Genomic DNA, 18,302 nt, shown 5'->3' with positions numbered 1-18,302 from the left:
CAATAGTTTTGAATCTTTTTACATCAACTAAGTGCTCTCCAAAAGTATTCAAAGCATTTTTATGCAAGCATTCATCTAACAAAGAAATATTTCAACACATATCACACATACTAGAAAGACATGCATTGAAAAGAAAGTATTGATCATTAGGTGGCTTACAAACCAAACTTGATATGAAATCCTTTATAGTTTGAGGTGGTATTTTTATACCACATTCTTGCAAAATTTCTTTACTATGCATGGTACTACATATAGATCAAAATACATCATAATGGTAATGAAATTGAACATGAGTTTTACAACAACACATGATTCTTTCCTTGTTAATCCTTATATACCATGGTTCACACTTTTCAAAAGATCCTTGACTAATGGTAATAGTTAACACCTTACCATCTATAAATTTTCTAAACATTTTAGTTTGATTGATATCCAAAAGGTGTTTAGGATGTGGATCATGTATTTTTTACCCAACTCTTAGTTTAAGAACATCTCTTGAATTAGGTGATACTCTCGTATGATCATGCTAAGAGTTTTCAACCAAACTTTTGACTTCACTAGTAAGTTTCATATCACATTTCGGGAGTGTACCACTAGAAGTCCAAAAAATATTTGTTGGATCACATTCAAAGTTAACCCTTCTATTTATAGCTCTTTCTAATGTCTCACAATTCACATTAAGAGATCCATTTATGTTGCTAATAATTCTTTTTTTAGTTGTTGATTTGTTAACTAAAGCTATTGTTATTGCTTGTCGCACTGCATTCTTATCTTTGGAGTGACTTCTCTTTCAAATAGCATCAAAGGCACTAGCAACAGTGGATACAACTTGTTTTAAAGACTCTTTTTTATTCTTGGTTTCTGCATACATTCCTAACCTTTTCATTACTTTTTCCATTTTAGACATTTTAATTAGTTGCAACATCAACTAACATTGAAACCCAAATTTCTTATAATAAAAAAATGTCTATATGATCTATTAGCATGTTTCCTAATTTGTCTCCATGAAACAAATCCCTCAGGATTATTTAGCACATCATTAAGAAAATGAAAATTATGTTTAGGTACTTTTAGTATCATTTTGACATGTTTGTTTAGTAATTGGTGTTTCTATGTCTATGTTCTTATATTTGTTATTTTTAATTGGCATTTCATTTTCACTATTATTTGGGATTTGAATCTCATTTTCAAGTTTTCTTGGTATTTCTTTTGGGGCATGCATTTCCATTGGAGTTTCTTGTGCATGATCATTTCACAATCTATTCTCGTGAAGAAAATCTAAATTGTTTAAATCATAACCTACTTCTAAAAAAATCACCAATTTCATCATGAGAAAAAAATTGAAGGTTTGGAGACACACATGTATTGAATGTTTGATTAGAATGTGCACCTAAATCTCCTTGTACTAGGTTCTCTTCTTCAGCCTCTTCATCCATTGTGGTATCCTCGATGTCTTTTTATTTTGAAACATTGCTCAATTCTCTAATTCTTTGTCTTTTCTCTTGTTGACCTTGGACTTCATTCTCTTTATTTGTTGCAATCTCCTCATTTGTCAGAACTTTTATTTTCTACTTTCTTCTTTGTTTTGATCCTATGTTTGCACTAATTTTGTATTCGAATCAACAACCTGCAAATTGTAGAAGAAGACAATAAAATATAATAACTATGATAGAATTTGTTGTTGCCTGTCAAAACTGTTATTCAATCATTTTAATCATTAATAATTTGTATGTGGGGCATCTTTTGGGGCCCAATAGGTAGGCTAGGATTGGGTACTCGATTGATTGAAAATTGGGTACCCAACTGTTTAAAAATTAGGTACCCAATTATAATTTGGGCACCCGATTTTTAAACAATAGAGTACCCACTTCTGTTAATGGCTAAAACCAAATTGAGCACCCAATTTTTGAATTACAAATTGGGTGCTCGATTCTAGTGACATAGGTGGAAATTTGGAATGGCCACAAATTTGCATGGGGTTTTGCCTTGAGGAAAGGCATGGCATGCCTTTATGAACCATTTTTTTTTAAAGGCATTTTATCAACAATTTCAGGGATTTTCATAATTTTTATATGGTTGTCCCCATTAAATTTTTTGACAAAGAAAAAACCCATTATAGGTCTTACTATTTTGATTTCAAAAATGTAAATTTTATAGTGTTATGAGTTCATTTGCTATATTTTCATTATTTATTAATCAAAGGTATCTCTTAAACTTTAAATAGTGAAATTCACTAAAATTTTAGTAACTTTTTAAATTTTTCATATTTTGTAAATTAATATACATGTCATCAATCCTCACACAATTCTTTTAAAGTTTTAAAAAAATCTTTTAAAAAAAAATTAAATTATTGCATCTGTGCACGAGATGTTTTAGAAATTAGCTTAATCATCAATTAAAACTTAATTAAAAAAATATATTCATTAAAAAATTCAAGAAAAATATTCTCATCAATCTTTAGTGTGTTAGGTAACTTCATTTAAAAGCATTCACAAAAATTTATTTAGTTGTATCAAAATATGGTGTTTGTACATGAGCATGGTATGGTCCTAAAATAGGCATTTTGAAAAAGTGGTTTTCAAATATCTGTACCAAAAAAAATCTATCATGTGGGTATACAAATAAATTACATATTCAAAAAGAAGATCCCATGCACTACAATTTTTATTGCTAAAGTTTGTTTAATATTTAATCTCTAAATGGCTCAAATTTTGGCATCAATTAACAATATATTTCAAAAATAGGAAAAACACTTCCACTTTTTCTCCAAAAGTGAGACCCAACTTCTTGCATTGGCCCTTATAACTACCATGGATTCTAGTACAAAGGATGATGTTGGTACAAATACTAATTTTTTTTCTATCAATGTTTGATAGCCATCAATATTGAACTTCAGTGTTATGCATTTTCTAAATAGGCTATGTTATATAGGTCAACTTGTTCTTGGAAGGTCAACATTATAAAGGGTTTCTTGATCTAGTGATTTATCTTTCACCTCCCAAGAGGGAGGAAGAATAATAATAATAATAATAATGGGTGGTCTCTTCTAGACAAAACTCTAAACCCCACTAATGTATGGGTTTTTTATGACTACCATGATCCACCTCCCTCATCTAGCACTACTCTTGCAACCTAAGGGCTTCTTATACTCTTTTTTATATGAATAGTTAAGAGGTTTTTGATATTTGTGCTAAGTGGTCTTTAATAGGGTGATCATGTATCTCTAACTCTTTTTCTGTAAATATGTAACTTTATAATTTTATTAATAAAAATGGACTATTCATCAAAAGAATTATTGAGTATTATCAGCCAACATTGTACAGGGATACAACTAACTATACCAAAATGTGTGATAGATGTCAAAGAATGGGGATGCCAACAAGATTAGATGAAATACCATTATTCCACAAGTTGTTTCTACACCCTTTGATAAGTGGGGATTAGGCTTTCTAGGCCCCATTGACCCACCTTCAAATGGAAATTCTTATATTCTTGTGTGCACTAATGGTGTATCGAAGTGGGTCAAAGCTAGACCTATAAAGCATGTTAGGGATAACAAGGTAGAAGAGTTTTTCTATTAGGAAATCTTCACTAGATTTAGGATTCATATAGAAATAGGGACAAACCAAGGGACACCATTTACTTCCACTCCCCTCACAACCTTGGTAATTTAGTAAAACATAACGTATAGTAAGTCATCTCCTTACCATCCTTAAGATAATGATCAAGCAAAAATCACTAATAGTGATATTGAGTCCATTCTAACAAAGACAATGGATCTACATAGGAAATATTGGGTTGTAAGATTACCTGAAGTATTTGGAAGACTACAACATTGGCCATTAATGGAAGAAAAATAGACATGGAATCTCAATGCTAAGATGATTTCTATGAAGTGAAATGATTTGCAGAATTAAGAAATGTCACAAAATTGATCATTTTACTTTTAAATTTGAGAAAATTATGGTGGATAACAAACCATTTACGGTCTTAAGAATGCTATATATTCTAGACATATATATTTTTTGTTTAATTTTTTCATTGTATCCACATATTTATAGTTTGTTTTGAAAACAAATTGCGTAGAAACTAAGAAGCACTCATGTTGGAAAAGATTGAATCCATTAAATATACATTTTTTCTCATTATTTATATCACCAAGTATGTTGTATGTAGAAAAAAGACCACGGATTTCAATGTGAGCCCAAGGTGGGACACCTATGATGTAATCTCTATAAGTCTATATAGTTTTTCATTTTCAATCTACTATTTTGTGGCTTTCCATATTTCTATTATTTTGGGCTCCAGATCATTCATTTAAGTTCATTGGCCTAAATTGCAGGTGCTAATATAAAATTATTTTGTGTTCTTTAATAAACATGTGTCTGAAATGCTTACAAAAAAATTGGTTAGAAAGTATAATCAATTGTAGCATAGAGATGTATGTTCCAATGTCTTGACACAAGTTGATGTCAAACAAGATATGTAGCCAATTGGCATCCCATTGTAGAAGGTAATTCATTCTAGCAATTCTAGATTTTTAACAATGAGGGTAATATCCAACACATTTAGTAGACTATTTATGAGCTTGTTGTTCAACGCACCTATTTGGTATGCATGATGTAAATTTTATTTATTTTGGTATTCTATCTTACACATATGAGTATCACTATTATTGTATTAGATGGATTCAATATATTTTTATAATATAAAATAAGAAAAAACATGCCTAGAAACCCTAAGGAATAAAATCTATATGCAACATTGTTTCATTGAAAGCACAGAAATCTTTTCGAAGCATTTGATAATGTGACTACAAAAATCTCATAGAAGTTTTCAAACAACATGATATCTGAAAGACATGGCATATGATACCTTGATAATGTGAAATATATTAAATGTTGTGTGAATGACTATTGTCAAACATATTTTTATTAGTCCATGCCTTATTTATAAGGCAGGGAACTAATGTTTCTAGTTGTGGTACACCAACTAATTTTTATACTTAAACTCACCTTATCTTAAAGTTCAAAATTGATTTATTTTTAAATTAATATTTACACATTAATTTCTTAATTTTGATTGGTTGAGCCCCATTTTCTAGGGGTAAAATTAAATTTTTGGAACCAAAATTTCTAGAACTTTCTTCCAAATCTTCAGAATGGTGAGGCCACTAATGGATTTAGATGGAAATTCATGGTTGTTGTCTTCTAGAGCTCTCTTGTGCAGAGCTCAATTTGTAGGTGTTGGATTTCCTTGAAGATTTTAAAAAAAAAATCGAGGGAGCGCAGAGAAACTTGACATAATTATATGGCTTTTCATGGTACAATGAGGTGTTATAGAGCTTGCAGTAGCTTCACAATTTTGTCAATCATGAGTTGGAAGATATGGGAAAAAAAACCCTCGACTCTATCGATTAGGCCACTTTCCTCCCCAAAAATTTTAGGACAACATTTTCCACCTATGGAACTAAGTAGTAGATGCTTTTGGACATGACATAGCAATGACTTCCACTTCAAGATTCTAAATTCTCCTCTAATTTTTAATTTTGTATTGGTTGTGGGTAAACAGGTTAAGGTGGAGGACTAGAGTGTGCTACTGCTCATCATCGGGGGAGAGTGAGAGAGGGAGAATGAGGAGGATGTCACTTACATCCTAAAGGATCACAAATTTGCCAATTTTATGTACATGTTCCCTCTTTCTAATTACTACAATACATGTGCCACTTCTGCTAGGTTTGAGGGTGGAGTGCTAAGTGTGATCATTCCTAAGCTTCCTCCTCGGGACCTTGAGAAATTTCAGGATATTCAAATTACAATTTCCTAGGATCTTGCCAAACTAAAGAATGTATGTTTTGACATTCAATTTCAATTTCTCTTCTTGGTTTTGGCTATATGAATCATCATTATTTAAAATTGCAGCTTAAATTCTAAAATGTAGTAGTGTCAACGTAAATTTTTTCCAAAGCCTTGTAATTTCATTACAGTTGTCATTGCCCATTTCAATGGGAAATGTCCAAGGCCCACTACATAACTCGTGTACTTGTAACCAAGAATGGAAACAAATGAAGGGTTTTGAGATTGTTTGGTAGCTTGTACTGAATGAAAGTGCTTACAGATCTTCAATGGGGTTTTTCCAATGTGCAAAACCATAATACAAGCTTCTCAATTCATCCACAAATTAACTGCATTGGTTAACCTGCACTTAAATTGACTAGCCTCGGGTTTCTTTATCAGGTATGCATATCATATTATTTTAAAAAAATTCTTTTTATTGTAAAAGATGAATATTTTAAACAGAAATCTCCAAAATTGGAAGGTAGAGGACATGGTCTCTAACTTTGAGTGAAGAACTTTAAAGAATCATGTGTACCATTATAATGTTTACAATTTGCTAAAAGAATGCTTGATTAAATTTCCTTCAGCACTTATTTTCGTTGTTGTAGTTTCCATCAGGGTTTATGATTAAATGATTTTAGCAATTTTTGAAAAAAATGTGTTTAAGAGTTTAGAGGCTCCACTAATATTTAAAAATTATTTTAATTATTTTTGAATTCTTTAATTTAATTTTAATAATTTTTTTCATTATTTGATTTTTTAAAAAATTATTTAAAATGTTTCATCTATAATGTAGTCATGCATTCTACAATTAGACAAAGAACGCTCCAACTATTTTTTGTTTATAGCTCAAAACTGTTCGTGATGAAGATTTTGTTGAGTGCAATAATGAATTTCACAATAAAAGTTAGGAAAATACATGTAAATTTGAATTTGAATATTAAAAAAAACATTTTTGTTGCTTATCTAAAACAATAGTATATTTGGTGAAGGGAATTTATTTGAAGGATAATTACTCTCTAAAAAAATTTTATTTATAATTAATTAGAAATCTATTAGAACATTTTGTTATGAAAATATGTTTTAGTTTAATTAAATATTCTAATTGAAGTCAATAAAAATATACCATTTGGTAGATCTAAAATATTAATTGTTTCACGTTTTGATTTTTTTTTCCTTGATCAAAATAATTTAGCTATATGAATATTTCTTTCAAGTTAAATAATTAGTCCCCGCCACAAAAAACTAGCATTCGATCCAATCTATTAATTTTTACAATAAAAAGATTCTAACATTGTTAAGTTTGAAATATTTTAATTCAAATATAATTTAAAAGGCATTCTACTCTTTGAATTTTTGAAATGTTTTGAGTTTTGCAATTATTATAATAGTTTTATATTAAGACTTAATAGTTAGTTGTATATTAGTTTTAATTAATATCTATTTATTAATATATTTATAATTAATTAATAAATGTTATTTTAAATTTATTATATTATTTACATTACTAGTGGAACTAATATATTCATTTCACTCAATCTATTAATTATTAGAAAAAAATATTCTAAAATTTAGAAGCTTTTATTTCTAAAATATATATTGTTAGGTGGAAGGACCTCGAGGACTAGGCCACAATGTTGAATCGGGCCTATAGGACTTATTTTTCTTTGGAGGTGATATAATATTTGTAATGTGACATGATTTGATCTAACAAATTTATAGTCCACTTTTTAACATGCCAATTGTTTCTCAAATATTTCATTTAAAATACTGAAAATGTTATTTAGAGTGAATCTAAGTTTTTACCTATTGGTCATTTTAATCACTGCTCAAAATGCTGCCTATGTCATTATGCTATCAATTTCCTAAGCTTTTGTTTCACTATTCAAAAAAAAAATACGTTATAAATATATTTCCCTTTGTTTCTTACCACCAAGTCAATATTTTTTAGAATATTATTATATTTCAAACAAAACACAAAATAAAACAAAGACATAATTTTTTTATCTTCTATACCTGCCATAAGACAGGGACTCAAGCTTTTCCAAAGCACTTATTAGTTTTGGTCTCAATCGTAGAGACCAATTCAATTTTAATTGTAAAATGAAAATTGATTGAAAGGATATATTAAATTGATAAATTTTTTAAAAATTGAGAACAATGACCATTTGAACGCCTTGGATTTAGTAGAAAGTCTTTGAAGACAATTAGGAAATGTGACAATTGGGAAATGCTTTCTGTTTTAACTTGCGTCAGGTGGGGCTAGCTATGGCCACTTCCTTAACGCGGAGAATCTCGCATTATATTGCCCACACAAATTGAAGTAGTGAAAGATGTGACACAATGACTTTCGTGTCACCCGGGAGATGCTGTTTTTAAGGTGCATAAAATATTGCATTTATAAAGTTGGGAAAAGACATTATTATATGACTAGTGGTTCAGTAGAATCTGGATGCTTCTACGCTTCTTCCAGGCCGTGGTTTCTAACAATTTAGTCAAATTTTCCTTTGTCGCTTGCTTGGTAAAGGGAAAGCCAAAGGAAATTCAATGGAAATGGGACATTTTGGGCTTAGTCTTGTTAATGAAGTTACTAAGAAATCTATTTTAATGATGTTTATTAAAATTACTATTGAATGATCTAGACGATGTCAGTTAAATTTTATTTACAAATAAATATAATTATGGTTAATTTCTTATTATGTTAATAGATGTGTGGGGAGAAAAAGAAGAAAGAGAGATGACTTTATATTAGTGGAAGTACTCATATATTACGTCATTCATTATCCTTCAATATAACTATCATAGATTCTAGCATAAAGGATGGTGTTGGTGTGGATACTACTTATTTTTATTAATGTTTAATAACTATCAATATCGAATTCAACTTGAGTGTTATGTACATTCTAAGTAGACTATGTTATATAGTTCAACTTGTTCGTCAAAATTTACATGCAAATGTACTATAATGTTTTTAAAGTATAATTAAAAATTTTAAATGCTTCAACTTTAGAAAAAATAAACCTCACAATAAAATAATTTTATTTAGTTCAAATAAGTTCTTTATAGATATTATAACTCTTTTAATTATAAGGGTCCAACACATTATGCACTCTCTTTTATGTAATTCATAACAAACTAAATTAGTAAATATCAATATATTTATGGATTCAATTGGGTGTGTTTTTAGCATCTAGAAAACACATACAATCGAGTCCATAAATATATTGATATTTACTAATAGCTTGTGGAAATTTGATATTTTTAAGTTAAATTAGAATATCCTTATTATGATCCATGATTGTAGTTTATGGAAGTTGATCCCTCCATTTTCTCCAAATTCACTTGACCTTATCGAACAATTTTATTTACAAATAAATATAAATATATGAACTTCAAAGCAATAGCCAGGAAACTAAGATGGAGATATATAAAAGACGCTCAAATTATGGTTAATTTCTTATTATGTTAATAGGTGTGTGGGGAGAAAGAGAAGAAAGAGAGATGACTTTTTATTAGTGAAAGTATTCATATATTACGTCATTCATTATCCTTCAATATAACTATCATAGATTCTAGTATAAAGGATAGTGTTGGTGTGGATACTACTTATTTTTATTAATGTTTAATAACTATTAAGATCAAATTGAACTTGAGTGTTACATACATTCTAAGTAGACTATGTTATATAGCTCAACTTGTTTGTCAAAATTTACATGCAAATGTACTATAAATTTTTTGAAGTATAATTAAAAATTTTAAATGTTTCAACTTTAGAAAAATAAACCTCACAATAAAATAATTTTATTTATTTCAAATAAGTTCATTTTAGATATTATCACTCTTTTAATTATAAGGGTCCAACACATTATGCACTCTCTTTTATGTAATTCATAACAACTTAAATTAGTAAATATCAATATATTTCTGGATTTGATTGGGTGTGTTTTTAGCATCCAGAAAACACATACAATCGAATCCATAAATATATTGATATTTACTAATAGCTTGTGGAAATTTGATATTGTTAAGTTAAATTGGAATATCCTTATTATGATCCATGATTGTAGTTTATGGAAGCTGATCCCTCCATTTTCTCCAAATTCACTCGACCTTATCAAACAATTTTTTTTTTTTCTGAACACCCTGTATTCTCAATGATATGGAATCTACTTTTTCTTTGTTCCTATCATAAAAGATAACTTTCTCTTTGTTTTCTAAGTTCAACTTGGAGAATATGTATGACAAATATGTTGTATATTTACATAATGACACATTGTAGGTTACTTTAAATTAATATGAATGCAATGATTATATCTTTTGATATTTAAAATTTTGTGTTATGCATACATTTTGTGTCAATTGAAAATGCTACATTTTTTAGACCTATAATCAATCTAGGATTCACATGCATCTCAAAGGTAAGATAGAAAAATTATAAATATTGTATACAAATTATATTTTCAATTATATTTTTGTGTTTGTTCTAAGGAGAATCCCTTGATAAATAGAGATATATTCACAAATGGTATATCTAGTCAAACATCACACATATTTCATATTCAACTAACTCCTAACATTTTCTTTATGCACTCATATCTTAGTAAAGTAGCATTAATTATACATTTATCAAATGATAATATGCATACATATTATTTAAATCAATCCATTTTTAATGTTTTCATTGAGGGACTGGCCTTAGATTTATATATTTGATCCACAATTATTGAAAATTAAACGTTACAAATTATGTCCACTTGTGCTGATTGTTTTCCTTAGAGGATCTCTAATATAAATACATTTAATGCAATTCATTTTCTCATTTAATATCATTATGCACTCAAAAACTATCATTCGTCAAAGGGCCTTGGTCTACTGGTGAAGTTGAAAGGCTAACAAAGAGCCCACCAGGGATCAAGTCTTGCCGAGTGCAAGGCCCCAACATCTAAAAGGATGAGGTTAGGATTGTGCCTCGAGTGAATTTGGTAGAATGGATACCCCTCAGTCTAAATTTGAATCATCACCCTAGAAACATTTCCATAAGAATGGTGTTCTTGATTGTTCATCAAGAGAACATGCCTTCCTATCAAGGAAAACAATAACATAAGGGCCCATTTGGCAATAGGAATAGAAGTGGAATAGGCATATGTAAATTCTTAAAATTTTGAATTGGAATATGAAGTAAAATAGGAATACGTATTCCAATTTTGGTCCAAAAATGAGGTTTTGCAATTCCACCGAAATGAGGTTATTGGAATACGTATTCCTATTCCACTTTTATTTATTTTAGAAAACATAAATTTTGGGGTCTGCAAATTCCCCATCAAATATTGGCTGAACCAAACAGAGAACACGAATACATAGCCCCATTTTCTGTTCCAGAATACGTATTCCAGAATAGCTATTCCTATTCCTGCAACCAAACAGATCCTAAAATACTGAATACAATTTAAAATGCATACATTTAAATATTTAAATATTGAATAATGATAAAAGTAGTTTGAAAATAGAGCTCCCTTTATGCTGAATATTCTGCAGCCTTTCATTTAGTTTTACAAATCCTTTGACATACAGATGGAATATTCTTGAGCAGCATATCCTCATCGCTACACATATATAACAGCAAAATGCTAAAACATAAATATTCGGTTTTAAGAGGTGTGATTATACTTAATACAAAATACAAGAAAACAATCAAACAACTAAACATTATCTTATAAGAGTAAACTCTGTAATTGATAAGAAAAGAATAATTAGGGACTGATGCTCATTTCTTGTTATGAAGGATTGGATCAAGATGCCATGAAGCACCAAGAGTGTTCCCTTCCACTTCCGAAGCTGCTTTGAGGTGAATCTACCCTTCTCTTTAAGTCGTTCAAAGGCAGACCCAAAAACTCCTTTTGTACATAGAGAGCAGTGAAAGGAAAACAATATAGCGCGTGAGGTGGAACAATCGGTACTCACTTTATGTTATTAACAATCGGTACTTTATGTTCTTAACAATGGGACCGATGTAATGTGAAACACTGAAAAGTACTTTCTTCCACTTGCGAAGCTTTTTTGAGTTGTGTTTGCCTTCTCTTTAGTATTGTGCAAATGCGTAAAAATAGTTTCCTTTCAAATATCGTACATCTTCAGGCTTAACTTGGTAGAATGGGAACAATTCTACTGATTTTCCTTCTTCTGTGTATAAATGCCAGCTCTTCCAAACAGCGGTTGGATTGAGCATGCTCCTTTGAAAATATGACAAGATGCAGGGAAGCACACTCGATTTCTGTTTTTACTTGTTGATCCGCCAATTGACGCTCTTCTGAATTTAGAAAAACCCTCAGCTGCATATTTAAGCTTTTCAGAGATGAGTCCAGCCTGCGGATGTTTGGCGTGACTAATAAATACATCGGATGGTGCAGATTCTGCAACATGCGCAAAACTACTGCTAGTGTTGGAAGATGATGTACACAACAACAAAAGGAAAAAAATGGAAGTGTCAAAGAAGAAAGGGATTCTGGTTGTTCATCAGGCGAAGATAAATCCAAAACATATAAAAAGCTTAGAGGTGCAGGTAGCCCAACAGAAAAATGTGAAGGAAGCCAGGTGGAACAAACAGATAAGCGTGAAGGGAAACGATGAATAATAAAAGTGGCTCATCCCGGACAGGAGAAAAAGGAAGGAAGCACACGGGAACTTTGGAACTTTCAATCGATCTTTTTGAAATTGTCCCTTTTCATTTCACTTTCTGTGAGGCAAAGAAATGATAGCGATCCAAGACAAAAAGTCGTTGAAACCATTGATTGCCGACCGGTCTTTGCATAAGTATCAACACGGAAGACGGGCAGAAGCCTGTAGGTCAACCGAACAATAATGTATCGTTTGCTAAGCACTTTTAATTCAAAGATTTCCAGCCGACAATCTAGAACTGTCTACCAAATCCTTTCTTCATATATATATATATATATATATATAATCGTCTGCTAAGGACTTCCAGCTCTAGAATTGTCGACCATCTAGAACTCTTTATATATATATATATATATATATATATATATATATATATATATATATATATATATATATATATATATATATAATTCTGTTTTTTTGGGTGGTTGTATTGTTTCATATATTTGACTGTCATATTTTGTACATGAAACTTTTAGCAATGTACCTTAGTTTGCAATGGGTACAGGTATAGATATGAGAGCTCAATTAACCTTTCTTTTATATATATTCATGCAATATACTGAAATTTGTACATCTTCATATTTCTTTCTCTTACATCTTCCTCTATCTCATTAACTCTCCATCAATATCTATCCCTTATCTCTTCATCTCTGCCTCTTTAAATATCACTTTTTATCTTTATCTTTACATCGCTCCCTCTCTCAATCTGCCTTCTTTATATGTTTATATATTTCATTCCTCTTTCTTTAACTTTCCCTCCCTCTCCTATCCTCTCTATGTCCTCCTTTATATGTATTCTCGTCTCTCCTCCTCTTGATCATCATCCCTCTGGCACCTTCGACAATATGCTAGACTTTGTCAATGCCAACTCAAGTTTAGGAAGATGTTTCATTTGATGCCAAGGTCAAAGTATAGATCAGTATCACCTTTCAAGCTAACTTTGTAGATCTGGCTAGATTGAATCTAACCAGATCCGTTTTGATCAAATTTAGTCCGGTCGAATCACCATGGCGCTAAATAGATACCATGCGGCATGTACATGTCTGTGGCATTCTGACTGAAACCGATCCGGTTGGAATGAATTCGATTGAAATAGTTTCGATCGGAATGCCAAAAACTATATATAAGCTACGAAAAATGCAATATGTGACTCATTTGCCTGAAATGAGTTTGCTCGGGTTATTGAGTGGGAGGGCGCTACAGGAGTGATTCGGTTGGATAAAGTACGTCAACAATTTTCCCCAATATTTTAGTATGTTTTAAGTTTTATTAAATATGTTTTATTAGGTGAAAATTTGGTTTGGAATATTTTTTTGTAATGTTTTATGGTTTTAAATAGTTAAAATAATTTTCATTATTATGCATCTATATTTTTAAATAGTGTAATATTAGATAAGTTAGAAACATTATTGAATTTTAGTAAACTTTAGAAAATATTAGGAAAAATAGAAAAATTATTAAACATTATTTAGAGAAAATATAGAAAATTATTTAGAAAAATTAGAAATTTAGAAACTATTAGAAAATTTAGAAAATATAGTTCTATTAGAAAGCTTAGAAAATTATTTAGAAAGAATATTATAAAATTTAGATATTTTTACTTTGTTTTTGTTAGATAACATTAGAAAATGTTAGGTAGAATATTAGAAACTACTATTTGAAATATTAGATAAAAATCAAGAAATTTAGAAAATAGTACAAAACTTTATCTAGCATAAGTAAAACTCTATCATTGTAGCAAATGAAATTGGTAACTAAAACTTGTTGTCACTTAGGTTTGCACCCTTTTCCAAGGCCTATGCGTGAGGACAACCTAGTGAAATATGGAAACAACCTCCAAGCTGTGGGACTTGAACTACGAGGTTGAGTCTCCGAAAAAGGCCGGCTTCCTCTTACTATCAGGGCGCACCTAACTACTCTCAGAAGGAAAAGGGGAAGAAGGAGATGTAGAAAACAAATCTACCCTACCTAAACTACGGAGGTGATGCACCGAAATAGAGTGTTCAGACCCATTTATGCCCATGTGTGCACTATTGAACCAGAGTGAAACTAAGGATATACACATATAGACTTGTTTTGATCTAATAACCTCATGTAGATCAAGAAACCAAACTGAATAACACAAGGAAAGAGGAATCTCACTTATATATTATCTAGTAGGCAAAAATAGATACAGTATGCAGGCTATAGATCTCGACAATATACCAATGAGAGGCAAAAGGGATGCACATACACATTAATGGCTGAAGGAGATAAAACAGAAAATCATTTAGTTCAGAGGCACAAGGAATGTTACACTGAGAATTGTAGAGCAATATCAGAGAAACTAGAAAGAGTCCGCCCTTGGAAAAGATTACAAAATTGCCTTTATAGTTCAGGCATAACTGAGGACACTGGCTTTGCATTAATTGCTCAACTATTGGTAATAACTTCTTGCCCTAAAAATTTTGATCAAAGATTTGATGGTTTTGAGTAAAAATCTGATATTCCTCTGAGAAATGCCTTGAGTAGACAGAAGCGACGCCAATGAATGATCCTGACATAGGAGATGGATCAACTGGATGGATGGAGTGTCTTTCTGCATCTGGTATTCATTCTGAGTTGGTGGCAATTAATCACACGATCAGATTCACAAAAAAACTTGATCTCTTATCATTCCTGGTCTCATGAATCTATTGAAGTCAAAAAGTCAACCAGGCTATACAAACCAGCTGGGCCAATCATCTCTCTTTATTCTGCCACCTGGGGAGTCTTCCTACGGTTGACCGCCTTTACTTAACTAACTGTGCCACCTTCGAACTATTATTATTAATCGTAACTGCTAGCCGCTAACCGCCAGCCTTGACCGGGCCAGTGAGACACATGTCAATAGGGCGCTATGTCACCAATGTAAAGACCGTGCAGTTTCTTCATAGCACGATGGTGCCTGCCATCGATCTTTGCAGATCTGATGATCGTGAAGACTCATCATGTGTCGTACTTGCTTTACCCTGGGCCCATCGTATCTAGTGCCACCTCAGCAAAATGCCCTACACCTGAATGACACCTGGCGACATCTGTCCGACGTACCCTATTGCAACCAGGCCCTGTCGACATGTGGCAAAAGGGCACCATGTCACTATGCTAAACCTCGCACAGCTTCCTCATAGCACGATGGCGCCTGCCGTTGATCTTCATAGATCTGACAGTGGAGATCTTAACCTCTAACGACACTGACAACGCTGATGACCTAGTCCCACGACGCGATTATGTTCTGATTCATACACCCGACATCTCTTGATTGGTCATTTGAAGCACCGACCTGGCAGATTCCAAGACTTGACCCATGGGGGGCCACATGTTGGCTAGGCGCCATGTCGCTATGAGAAAATCAAGGTCAAATTCCCATAGCGCCATAGGGCCCAGCCGATGACATGTCCTCTGATTTGCATGTGGCTCCTTCTAATTTGCCACCATGGCGCTGGGCTTCTAACTGTACAGGTGAAGTACAAATGGGACCCAACTGCTTGCCTGAAGTTCCTACCACTGATTTTTTTCATCACCGCGAACCTTGCCGCTGATACTGGGACTCACCATAAAACATCTTTTTGCTTGCCGGGTGCTATGTCGCTATCGGAAAACTTGTGAGTTTTTCGATGGCGACATGGCACCATGTCGCCTTTTGGATTTTCTAGTCCGCAAAATTGACCGCCTACCGAACACCTTTTTCGTCGGGCGCTATGTCGCTATGGATATTTCCTGGCCAATGTGTGATAGCGACATAGCACCTATGGCGCTGCAAAACTTTTTCGGCCACCGAACACTGGGACTTATTTGCTGAATGTGGACCCACCAACGCAATGTGTCGTCAAGGCATTATGTCGCCATCGTAAATCCTGCGCAACTTCCCCATAGCGCGATGGTGACATTCGTTGATCTGCCTTGATCCGACAGCAAAGAATTTTGCGGGCCACAAAACATAACATAGGGCTTGGCATTAAAAAATACTAACTGTGGGAACTAGCCATTGGACGAGTAACATTTGAATTTTGAAACTTGGCAGGGCAAACAAAATGTGGTAACAAAACCCTCAAATTGAACTAAATGAAACTCTACCTTTTACAGTGAACCTAATTAAATTCTAAATGAAACCTTAACAATTAACCTAATAAATTATAACTGTGTGCAACTTAACATTGAGTGTAATTAACCCACAACACTAAACCTAATCAAATGCTAACTAAAACTCTCACATTGAACCAAATTAGACTCTAACTCCTATATTGAACCTTAAATCCAAATATGTTCACCTAATGAAACTCTAATTCAAACATTGAAACCTTCACCTCTCTCTAACTCCTAACTATGTATCTATATCTCTCTCTAATTCCTAACTTTGTCACTTTATCTCTCTAACTTTCATAACCTCATCTCTCTCTCTCTCTCTCTCTCTCTCTCTCTCTCTCTCTCTCTTACATAACCTCATTTTTTCCAACCTTCACCTCTCCCCCCCTCCCCCCCCCCCCCTCTCTCTCTCTCTCACACACACACACACACATACATAATCTCATATCTCCCAACCCTAACCTCCTCTCTCTCTCCCTCTAACCTATACTTCATCTCCTAAACCTCATCTCTAAAAACCCTAAACCTCTCTCTAACCCCATAATCGCTAAATTTGTTTCCCTATCTCCTTAAATTACATAGCTTCATCTCTCCCAATCCTAACCTCCCTCCCCCTCTCTCTCTAACATAGCCTCATCTCTCCCAACCCTAACCTCCTCTATCTCTCTAACCTATAATCCCTCTCTCTAACTCCAAAACCCCATGTTTCTAAACCCTAAACCTCTCTCTAATCCCTTAACCCCTAACTAACTCATAACCTAGTCTCTCTAATGCTAAACCTCTCTCTAATACCTTAACCCATATCTAACTTGTAACCTCATCTTTCTAATCCTAAATATCTCTCTACTCCCTTAACTCTCTCTAACTCTGAACCCCATCTCTCTCTCTCTCTCTCTCTCTCTCTCTCTCTCTCTCTCTCTCTCTCTCTCTCTCTCATGTAGTTCATCTCACTCTTTAACTCCTAAACCCCATCTCTCTAAACCCTAAACCTCTCTCTAACTCCTAACCTTGTATCCCTAATCATGATTAGATTTTCAAGTATGACTAGGTTGATTTTTATTTGTTGATATCTAAATTTGATTTGTACCTATAGATGAAATTAAAATGTTATTTGTACTTAAATTTTTTGTATATGTTTTACATTAGATTCATTTATAAATATTTATTTAATATGTTTTGATTAAATTAAAGTTTTTAAAATAATGTGCATTCAAGTATGACTAGGTTTATTTATATTTATTGTTATCTACATTTGATTTGTATGTATTACTGAAATGAAAATGTAATTTAGTTAATGTTTCTTTATATATTGTACAATAGGTTTGTTTAGCTAGATTCATTTAGTGTGTTTTTATGAAATTAGTTTTTAAAATAATGTGTGTGTGTGTGTGTGTGTGTGTGTGTGTGTGTGTGTGTGTGTGTGTGTGTGTGTGTGTGTGTGTGTGTGTGTGTGTGTGTGTAGATCTCTATTATCAACTATCTTATTTTGTTTGTTTATATATTTCATCATTATGGCATCTGGAGGTAGTGAATTTTGAGAGGCCAGTGTACATGGTCATTCTCATTGTGGTGTTAATATCAAATTAGTTTTGACATATGAGTGACAATATAGTTAATTCATTTACTTAGTTCATGCCAAACAAGTACTATATTTTGAGAAAGAGATATGCAGTATATGTCAAG

The sequence above is a fragment of the Cupressus sempervirens genome, chromosome 8, assembly GCF_028749045.1.
Source record: "Cupressus sempervirens isolate cs-2001-9-10 chromosome 8, ASM2874904v1, whole genome shotgun sequence".
NCBI classification, from domain to species: Eukaryota; Viridiplantae; Streptophyta; class Pinopsida; order Cupressales; family Cupressaceae; genus Cupressus; species Cupressus sempervirens.
The sequence above is the reverse complement of the archived record's forward strand: the minus strand, read 5'-3'. Positions refer to the sequence as shown.